This window comes from Parasteatoda tepidariorum, chromosome 3, assembly GCF_982258835.1.
Source record: "Parasteatoda tepidariorum strain Cologne lab strain chromosome 3, Ptep-v5.0, whole genome shotgun sequence".
Lineage (NCBI taxonomy): Eukaryota > Metazoa > Arthropoda > Arachnida > Araneae > Theridiidae > Parasteatoda > Parasteatoda tepidariorum.
This window is the reverse complement of record NC_141757.1, coordinates 14,630,427-14,641,448: the sequence shown is the minus strand read 5'-3', so window position 1 is coordinate 14,641,448 and position 11,022 is coordinate 14,630,427. Positions and strand designations below refer to the sequence as shown.

Sequence of the window (11,022 nt, the reverse complement as noted above, 5' to 3'; positions counted from 1 at the left end):
ATTTTGAAAGTTGGTTCGAGTGAATATTTTAAGTAGCTTACATTCGTCAATAAAAATATAATACAGGGTTAAAGAAAACATAGAATCACTCAAATAAAATAGGACAAAGTATGCAAAATTTCTTATTAATTAATTTCATTTCGGAAAAAATATGGTGACTGAAGGTAAGAAATGCTAAAATTAAAATGGGGACTTAGGAAGCATTTATAGGCTACAAAGAATACAAATTTAAAATAAAATACATAAAAATTTATGATCTTAGAAAATAAATATTTTATTGCTAGCTATAAGTAGGCTTGTAAAATAAAAGCATTATTTACAAAAAAGAAGTAATTCACATTCTTTGACATAAAATTGAATTCATTTTCTTACGAAAAATCAAACTAGAATAAACTTAATTGTAAAAGATTAGCCAAGGGTCTCAATTCTTGTTTCCGAAACGCGCGGCAATGCCTTTCCGTGGGGAAATGTATGGAATTAAGTTGCTGGACGTCTTTTTCTGTGTTTCATATACTTCTCTCTAAAAATAAATTAAGCCTTGTTATATAAACAAAAATATTTTATCGTAAAAATGAATGAAACTACTCAAATAAAAGAAAAATATAGAATTTAAATATTCACTCTATTAAAAGGAAGCATTAAATCGAACAAATATTAAAATATACGAGAGCTTGTTTACTTATAGAATTAAAATTTTTTAAGAAAATAACTAAGTAACAAAAAAATTATGAAAAAAGTACGCTTTAATAAAATAAATAATAGGCTAAATTTTTAAAATTTCTCAATATAAAAATCATTATAAATTCTTAAGTAATAGAATGATATTTTAAAAAACTTTTTTTTAAGAAAAAAAATTTAAGCATCTCCAATTCAAATTTTTAAAAAAAAATAAGTATGCTTTATCAAAAATAAATGAATAAAAAGGATCATCATTACGAAAAAAACTTTTCTTTAAAAAGTAAAAATTGAAAGTCTTAAACATAGGACAAGATAAAAAATAATGTGCTTAAATCATTTGTTTATACCTTGCTTGCCTATGTAACAAATAGAATACTTCAGTTATTTCTGAGTATGCCATGAAAAAAATACATAATTGAAAAAAATTATATGTTTAATTCTGTGTAAAATAATAATAACCTAGTTAAGTTCTAATTCTGTTGTTGTTTTCGTGTCCATGGATCTTCAGATAACATCAAAGGTCTGGACTATTGTGGCCGCTAGCTTTGGCGCCTCTTGACAAGTTCTAGTTCTTCCTAGTTTATTAAAAATGAAATGTAATAGAGATTGAAGTTCGAATAAAACATTTCATAGAGATATTAAAAATTATGTATAGTAGTATGTGACAGGGAAAAAAAATGCTATTGAAATAAAATAATCAAAAAATAATGCAACCAAACAAAAAAGTTAAATGTAATTTTTTATAGTATTATTTAATAGCAAAATTTAAATACCTTCTGATACCTCATAATTTTATTATTGCAGTGCCTTTTACTGCAAGTTATTTTTACATTGTGTAAAGTAAAAGAATCCTATATGAAAACTTGAGGTTGTCAAAAATTTCAATATTCTTTAATGTTACTAAATACATACTTCATCTTTTTTATTAAAACAAGAAGACTTTAAATTTTTTTTTTTTATAGAAACTAGCATCTGCAGCAAATAGCTGATCTGATAAACTAAAAATTTTAAAATCTAAAAAATATAATTGCAATAATAAAGTCAGAAGATCCATCAAAAGTTAAGACCCCATAATGTTAGTTCTTGAAAATTTTGTTTACGTATATCATGAAAAATGATTATACGAATTGAAAAATTATAGTACATTATAAAACTTATTTATCCAAAAATGTTATGATGGCTAGATACAAAATATAATTTTTCATTATTTAATCTACTAATGATTAATAAAATTGCGAATTAGATTACTAAAAAATGTTAGTATGCCTAAAAGTGAACAATATTGAATGATTATTGAGTGATTAATACAGATTTAAATTTTATGGAGAATTAAAAAAACACATTTTCTCAAGCAAAATATAACACGTTTTTTTTTTCTTTCAATAACTCAAAAACAAAAAACATAACCTAACATTTTTTGATAGTTACTAAATTGAATAAATTGGGATAACTGTGTGTAAAATAAGATGTCCCTAGGATTGGGCACTGAACTTTGGAGCTTTTACTGCCCATAAATTCTTATTATTTCTTCGATTTCTTTTTTAAAAAACCTCACTTTTAAATAAATTTCCAGTTTCCTGTAAGAACATAAAAATCAGCTAAAATAAGAGGAGCACCAATTTATAACGTCTAATTATACGGCCAATTTTTTATGTTCTTATGAAAAATAGGAGAAATGGTTATTCTACATTCTATAAATCTTCAAGCAAGTAATAACTGTTACATTTTGAATAATATAATTATTAATTGAGCATGAATAACTTAGCTGACAATGATTTTTTTTAAACATATTACAGTCAAATCATTAAATTTACAGTAGTATTCAAAATGATTCGATGATTCACTATGATAAAAATACATATATATATATATATATATATATATGATATATATTGAAGCAAAGCATGCAATTTACCACTAAAATGTTTGAAGTGAACTTCATTACATCACTCCTTTGGAAAGTGAAATTGTTGCGAGCGTCACACTGGTAATTATATTCTAAAAGAAATATAAGTGTCCATCTTAGATTTAAAAATTAGCTTTATAGTTTGAAGAAAAATTTCATACTTATAATAGAGAACACCAAACTTTTTCAACTGATAAGTTTCATCAATATATTAAAATTAAGCGACTTTCTAAACTATTCAAAAACAGAATCGGTTTAAATTTTTTAGTGAGTATAGTTGACTCTCATTTCTCTGAAGCACCCAAATTTGCTTTGATTCCAAAACAACTGAACCGATTAAACTTTTTGTGACATTACGAACTATGAATTCGGCAACGGATTTAAACTCAAAATTGAGGCCCTCAAGATCTCAGGAACACAAACACGTCCATTGTTGTTTTCCGAATTATATAGATACAGAAATATATACTGTTCTATAACAAAGTAGAATTCTATAACTATTGCAGTTCTTGACGTTCTGAATTCACATTTCTTTATAGGAATGACGAAAGCAATGTTGACTTCATTTTAGTTTGTAATGAATTGAAGACAGAAAAAATTATTTTACCGTAATATACACATCTGTAACAGCAAGTGATCATGAAATTGTAAGTTATGTTGTTGGTAATAGAAAGGTTAAAATTATTGAGAAATTGTTCTTCAAATGCTTGGCGTGTTCTGCTTCAATGTTTGGCATGTTCTGGTTAGTTTTTTCAAGTTCTTCAACTGTTCCTTAGGGAAATTTCAATTTTTATTTCCTGCTAAGAAAATGACGTCCGTCATGGCCGATGATTTGGATGGAACTAAATGAAAACGTGATAAATTAATGTCTGATATTTACAGGCTCCCGATAGAGGGCGTACTCGAGCGTTGCGATCGCGAATTGTTTTTCTATAAATATTTTTTTAGTTTGTTTTGATACACATATAATTTAATAGGGTAGTATTTTTTATTTTCAAATTTAGTGGATAACAATTGCAAAAAATGAGTGAAAACAATCCCACGGACAATGCGACGGATTTATAAGGTTATGTCAAGGTACGTCTCTTGTGAATATTAATTGATTGTTAGGTTTTCTCTTCTGAAATTACATTATGACGCATTCACATACATTATTAATACAAATACATTTTCCAGGGTGAGACGATGAGGCAACCACAAGCACTTCTACTGGTTCGAAAGGTCCACGAGGGAAAAATGCACAATATTACCGAGATTACAGAGCACGGAAGAAGAGTCGTTGAATAGAACTAGTGATCATTCTACGACTGCTGATTCTTCTACAATTAAGTATCCGAAGTTTAACTTCTTCCGCGAGGAGGGACTCCACCCACAATTTTTTTTAAAAGGAAAAATGCTTTTAAAGTTTTTGTTTAATAATGTCTTGTATTATAAACCCAGATAGCAAAATAAGGTTTATTTTAACTCAGCAAAAACCTTTTAATTTAAACCTAAAAAGCTTTGTTATGCGGTTTACGTGTAAACCTACTAACCTTAAAACGAGATCTGTGACAATCTGCTCTATTCTACTCACATCACCCTAACCCAAAACCTTGGAAAACATCCTTCGATATAAAAACCTTAAATAGAGGTTGACTTAGGGTTTTCAAGCGTAACCTTTAATGAAGCTAGTCTTCAAGGTGAAAATAATCTTAAATCTAGGTAATTATAAGGTTTTTTTTCGCAAACTCTTGTGTGCTCAGCTAAAATCCACCTTGTCATGAAATTTTAATGGATAATGAAATTTGATCCTATCGCTAGTGTGACGTCAGCTAAAACGTCATTATGGACCTAAGCGACCATTTTACCGAAGTGACAATACTTTTTGAAAAAACCTTTGAAAAATATTTTTTAATCCTTTTAAGATGAAAGGTTTGAAACTACAATATTTTTGAATTTTCGTGACAGTAAAAAGAAAATTCCGACGCAAGGTTGTCGTAAGGTTATATACAGTGTGCTGTAAAAAAATAAAGAATTGGAATAACTTCTGATCTAATGATTGGATTTTTACGTACTTTGACTGAGACTAATGGTTCACAGGGGTGAACTGAAATATGCTAATTCAGTGCAGACGTTATTTTAAGTTTAAAAAAAAATTAGACACAAAAGTGTACTTTTCTTAAATAAACATACCTTTTTTTTGGACAGATTTAGATTTCTTATCCAAAGTAAAGAAGTTTACTGCAATCTGGGAGATACGATCAAAATAGTTTGGCACAATAATTTTCCAAAATGATTACTCACAGAAATAATTTTTTTATATTTACTTATTATTATTTTTTTATTAGTATTTGTCCTTTTGTTTAATAATAAACAAAACTTTTGAATTGTAAGGAATGAAATTTTTTTCTTCATTTCAAAAAATGTAATTAAGGCAAAATATAAAATTACAACGAAATCCGTCTAATAATTCCGGAAAAATAAAATTTTATTTGAAGATAAGGAAAAATAATCAGTCACCAAAAAGGTTTGTTCTGAGGAAGTGAACTTTTGTTTCAGATTTCGTAACCTAAAATATCGTTTGCATCAATTAATTACTGTAATTTAGGATCACCCCTTTAAACCACTAAGATTGAGTTTTTGTCCGTGAAGATCCGATCACTAGATCAAAAGTTATTCTAGTTATTCACAAAATTTTCAATTCTTTCACTATATTTCTTTTATAGTCCCGCAGTGGACTGATCGTTAAGACACGGTTCCCAGCAGATCACCGAAGTCAAGCATCACTGGCTACGGTCAGTGTGCGGGTGGGTGACCACTTGGATCAATCTGCGTAGGGACCGAGGGTGTGCGGTATTGGTCCTAGTTAAACTGTGCTACCGTAAAGTGCTCGACTTCGCGCGCAGGTCGTCGGGCTACCGAAGCGGGGGTGCCATCCCCTCTGCAGAGGATCAAAATTGTGATGGCATGTCTTCGGATCATCCTCCGGGATGTTTCCCAGACCGTCGCCAATAGCCCATTGTGCAGCTCTAATGCGACGTAAATTAACAACAACCACAACAACCACATATTCTAGGTTTTACATTTTATGCGCTTTATAAAACTGTTCAGGTTTAATCCGCAATTAGAGCTAAAAGCAGAATGAAGAGAATTACAGGATCATGTCAAAAGCTACCGATTTTTATCTCGATTGGAAAAAATGACCAATGAGGCGAGGCAAGAACTTGAGCAATATTGGATAAATGAACTGGCAAGTAAGAAAAGAAAAGAAAAGACATGTACCGCTAGTTATAAACGTATGGAATTAATTTGCAGCGCATCCTCCCCGGAAAAAAAAAACGAATTATCTTAAATAATTTTTGATATAATGATCGGATCTTCCCGTTCTAGGGCTTATTCTTAATTGTTCGAGAGGATGATCTCAAATATGATAATTAATTTGTAGAGACTATATTTTCAGTTACGAATTCAAGCATAAAAACGTACTTTCTCTGAATAAACATACCTTCTTTTCAACAAATTCGGATTTCAGACCCCCAAAAATCCACAAGCAGCCGCAATCTTGAAAATATGGTTTCCACAGAAGAGCGATCAAAGTTTAAAACCATCAATGTTAATTTTATCTTTCCATATATTTCACCATATGTCGAAAACTTATTGAGCGAAATGAAAAATTTTAGCATACAATTATAAAATTCGCTTATTCAGAAATAATTTCCTGCAAAAAAAGATATATTTTTAAATGTATATTATTTTTTATTATTTTATTTTATAATAATCGAAAAAAACTTTTATTTGTAAAGTATATAATTTTTAAGTCGTTTCAAGATATGTAAACTTACATGGCAAAATTTGAGCGAATTCAGTTCAATAGTTTCTGAGAAATATATATCTATCTATATATATATATAGGTTAAAATATTGAGAAAATGTGGAAAATAATAGAGATTAATTAAAAGAGAAGAAGAAAAATTATAAAAATAAAATTATTTCAAAAAGGACCTTTAAAAAAATTTATTTATTGATCTTAAAAGAAAAATTCAAAATCTAGGAAACAAAACAAAGAGAAAAGATAAAACCTCTTCATCAGCTCACACGGTTGTATCCACAAAAAAGAGTGCTTTCTAATATTTTATCGATATAGCCAAAGCAAAATATATCAGTACAATACTGTGAGGAGCACTCAAATTTTTTCTTTTATGAAACGAAAATAGTACACATTAATTAAAAACTATATATGATATTTTATATATAATAACTATATGTGGATATAACAACAGCAAACAACATCGAGACAGTGAAAAAATTTGTTAATGTATCGTTAAAAATTAATTAAGGTGTTTAGATAGGAGTGGTTGAAGAAAATATGTTGCGCAAAATGATTCTGTTATAGTTGTCGGTATGTTGTGCAAAATAAATTTTAAAAGATGACCAAACTGGTCACCAGAACCGGGTAGTAGTAATAATAATAATTATTATAAAACAACGTTTCATGACGCTGACGTAGTTCAGTAAATATTTCCTATCGCTTTTCCAAATATGTTTTAAATGATGTCATTTTTGTGATAAATTCCGTACACAAGTATTTCGTCGTTTATCCATCAAAATCAATTCTCATCGCAGAAAATAAATGTCATTTCGTTACCATGGCAACTCAATTCTTCAAACTTCCTTCCGGAGGAGATTCAAGATTCGAACCAGTGATTTAGCCACTCCAACAACTTTTTTTTTTCTCCACATTTTGTATAAAAAAAAAAAAAAAAAAATCGGCTGAAGAAGAAAAGATGATAACCACACACCTTTTTCTTGCGCATTCTTCAAATTTATTTCTTTTTCCTATCGTTGCAATTTTATCTTTCTCTTTTTCGTTCGGGTCTTTTATCAATATTGCATCTTTTTTCACTTATTCAGCAACGGAAGAAATTCTCGTGTGCAAGGGAATTTCCGCATTTCGACTTCCCTTTCAATTTCGGATACCATTATCATGAGATCTTTCATTTAATTTCTTTTCTTCTTTTTTTTACCCGTTTCTGCTCGGCCAAATTATTAGACGCACTATAAGATTCTATGTAAAATCTTAATTATCAGGTAATACTATACAGCTTTATTGCTTTTACGCCACTACTTTACGGTTTGCACTTAAACAAGTGCAAACCGTAAAGTAGTGATCAATAACTTCAATGAGACGATATATAATATAAATTCGACGATTGGATAAATTCGACGACGTATTATATAAATAATGAATATTTATTATATCAGGTATTATATTAGTATATTATAATAATTGGACCGAATTATTAGACGCACTGTAGTTTTTTAATAATTACATGTTTTACACGAGTTTATGTGCAATACTTTTATATTTAAACATGCATGCAATGGGTTTTTATTCAGGAGATTTTTTTATATACTTCCTATTTGTATTTATTTTTAAAGTATTGCATTATAATGTTAATCAATTGATACAGTAAACCGGTTTCAGCAGCATAAAAAATAAGGCTGTATAGTATCACCTGATACTTAAGATTTTGCATAAAATCTTATAGTGCGTGTAATAATTTGGCCAGAGACTTTACATGACAGAAAAAGACGCAAGGGCTGAAAAACTGCAAATGTGCATTGTTACATCAGATTTCGAGACTTATACTCAGAAAGTAATAATAAGACAAAATTATTAGACGTACTGTAGTTTTTTAATAATTACATGTTTTACACGAGTTTACAATACTTTTATATGTAAACATACATGTAATGGGTTTTTATTCGGGAGATTTTCTTATATACTTCCTATTTGTATTTATTTTTAAAGTAATGCATTACAATATTAACCAATTGATACACGAACATAAACAAGTGTAAACCGGTTTCAGCTGCGTAAAAACACTAAAGCTGTATAGTATCATCTGATACTTAAGATTTTGCATAAAATCTTATAGTGCGTCTAATAATTTGGCCAGAGACTGTACATGACATAAAAAGACGCAAGGGCTGAAAACCTGCAAATGCGTTTTTTTGTTACATCAGATTTCAAAACTTATAGTAGAAAAAAAAACAATTAGATATTAAGTTTTGCCACGTATTAAAAGTGAACAAACAGTATAGGATAGATAGTTATACTTTGTTATTAAATTAAACTTTTAAATAATATCCCAGACAGCGAAATAAGGTTTATTTTCATTCAGCGAAAACCTTTTAATGTAAACCTAAAAAGGTTTGTTACGAGGTTTATGTGTAAACCTTCTAACCTGAAAACGAGATCTGTGACAATCGGCTCTATTCTACGCACATTCTCCTAATCCAAAACCTTGGAAAACAACCTTCTGTATAAAAACCTTAAATCGAGGTTGACTTGGGGTTTTCAAGCGTGAAAAAGTCCATAATATTTTTTTTAAAATTTATTTTACAAAGCACTTTGAAAACAGAATTTTTTCTAATTTTTCTTTTTCAAATTTAATTTTTTTTAATCAAAATTGAAACTTTTCCGAGAGTAGTTTTTTTCTAAATTTTTTGCAACAACTTTTTTTTCCTTCTTTCTTTTAAAGCAGTGGTTAAAAACTGGCTGTCGGCGGGCCGCATCCGGTCCGCGAAGCCATTTTTTGTGACCCGTGAACGAATATATATTTGTCGTTTTTTTGCTGACAATTTTCGTAAGAAATCTGTACAGGTTTAAAAGGTTTTCGTTTAAAAAAAACCAAATTTTTTCGATTCTGTGAAATTTAACAAACCAACGGTGCAAAAAAATTTATTTCTCATGTTTTGCATCCAGGAAAATGTTTATTCAAATACAAAAGTAATTGTGTATGTATGATTTCTTTTTTTAGCTCATTATATGCTCGGTAACTCATATTTAAAACTAAATTTTTGAAAGTATGTTTTTCTGTTTGATATCGTAATTTACTCTGTGGTTAGCACTTATTAGGTTTAATAAGTTTTTCTTAAAAAAATTATGTTACATTGCTGTAACTTGCAGGGATTGTTTATATTTAGGGAGAGAACATAAAAAAATAATTTGACACATGCTATAACATGAAAAATTTAAATTTTTTCAAAAAAATTGTCGATTTATTTTGAATTTTAAATAAGCTCCCTGCTCTGAATTTTTCCTTAAATTTAAAAATTATTTGTTAGTTTGAACTCTATTTACATTTCTTTTCAAATTGTAGGGAAAAGATTTACGCATTTTTCTACTAATTTCCATGCAGAGTAGAAAAAGCAAGTTTAGGCAAAAAAACAACAAAATGAAAATCGTCCCTCTATGAGCGTTTTGGAACATTTAAATGACTATAAAATATGTTGCGACACCTTATATGGAATTTTTTTCTCGACAAGTTTCTTTTATTGATCTAGAGAGTATGTCAAAAAAGTTTCATGGAATAGTCATCAAAATTATAGCGTATGGAACTATTTCAATTTCCAGTTCGATGCAAAATTTTTGTTTTGAGAAACACTAAACAAAACACTCACAAAAACGAGTTTTTGTAATAAAAAAGCGAACTAACACTAATATTGTCGAATGTTTCACAAATTCTTTTGATTTTAGTAATTGATATGCTTTTTTATATCATTTAATTAATTTAAATTTGCCAAAATAAGAAAATCGATTTTTCGAGTGATTTTCATGATTTTGGGAGTCTACTGTAGCCATAAATAGCATTTATTTTTATTAGCAATTGGAACCAACAAGAATGGCTTTTATTACATGAAAATCTGATCATTAATAAATCCGATGATTAAAACAAATTCCATGATAATTTCTAACGGATGATGTATGAAATTCGCTGAAGTAAAAATAATAATGAAAAATAACTAAATGAACGATTGCTTTACTTGAATAAGGCTTTATTAAGATTTAAAAAGATGACAAAATTGTTTTGTAGACTCCAAACTCCTTTAAAAGGAAGCAATTAGGAGAGAATAAAGTTTCTGTTGAGAACTTCGCACCCCTCCTGCGAAAAGAAAATTGGTTCGCAGTGTCACCTAGTTACAAATGTAAAACAGCAATTAAAAACTCTTAAAGGCAAAAGAACATTTTCCCTTTTCGGGTACAGAATTCAATTCCAAAGATACTGATGGTAGAAATCGATAAAATACTTACTATCGATTCCTCCATCTAGCAATTCATCGCTATCGCCTTCTAGTAAATGGGAGGTCGTAAATTGTCCAGTTCTGATATCGATTATTTTTCTCCACCCATTTTCCGGATGAACTGAATCAATTGCTTGAACTTAAGTGGGAAAAGTAAGACGGAATTTCTCTGATTCTTTCACAGCTTGGAACAATATCCGGACACGATAATTATTCCTCAGATCATTTGCTACTGACGTTTAGGATTGTTTTACACAATTTGTTGATTTTGGGGTTGATTTGTGCCATATTTCTTAGCTCAGGGAAAAGAGCTTTAGTTATAATTCTAGTATTTATTTGCAGTCGGAATTTACAATTAAAAGGTCGTGAAA

The 11,022-nt window shown here is 29.1% G+C and overlaps 1 long non-coding RNA gene across 1 annotated transcript; it reads right to left on the bottom strand.

The window, feature by feature from the left end:
* Positions 1-249: 249 nt before the first annotated feature.
* On the bottom strand, positions 250-3,010 carry LOC147812969 (uncharacterized). Its single transcript, XR_015432263.1, has 3 exons — positions 2,594-3,010; positions 1,138-1,253; positions 250-520 (listed from the first exon to the last, which is right to left on the bottom strand). It is a non-coding gene; the product is annotated as an uncharacterized LOC147812969 (long non-coding RNA).
* Positions 3,011-11,022: the final 8,012 nt, after the last annotated feature.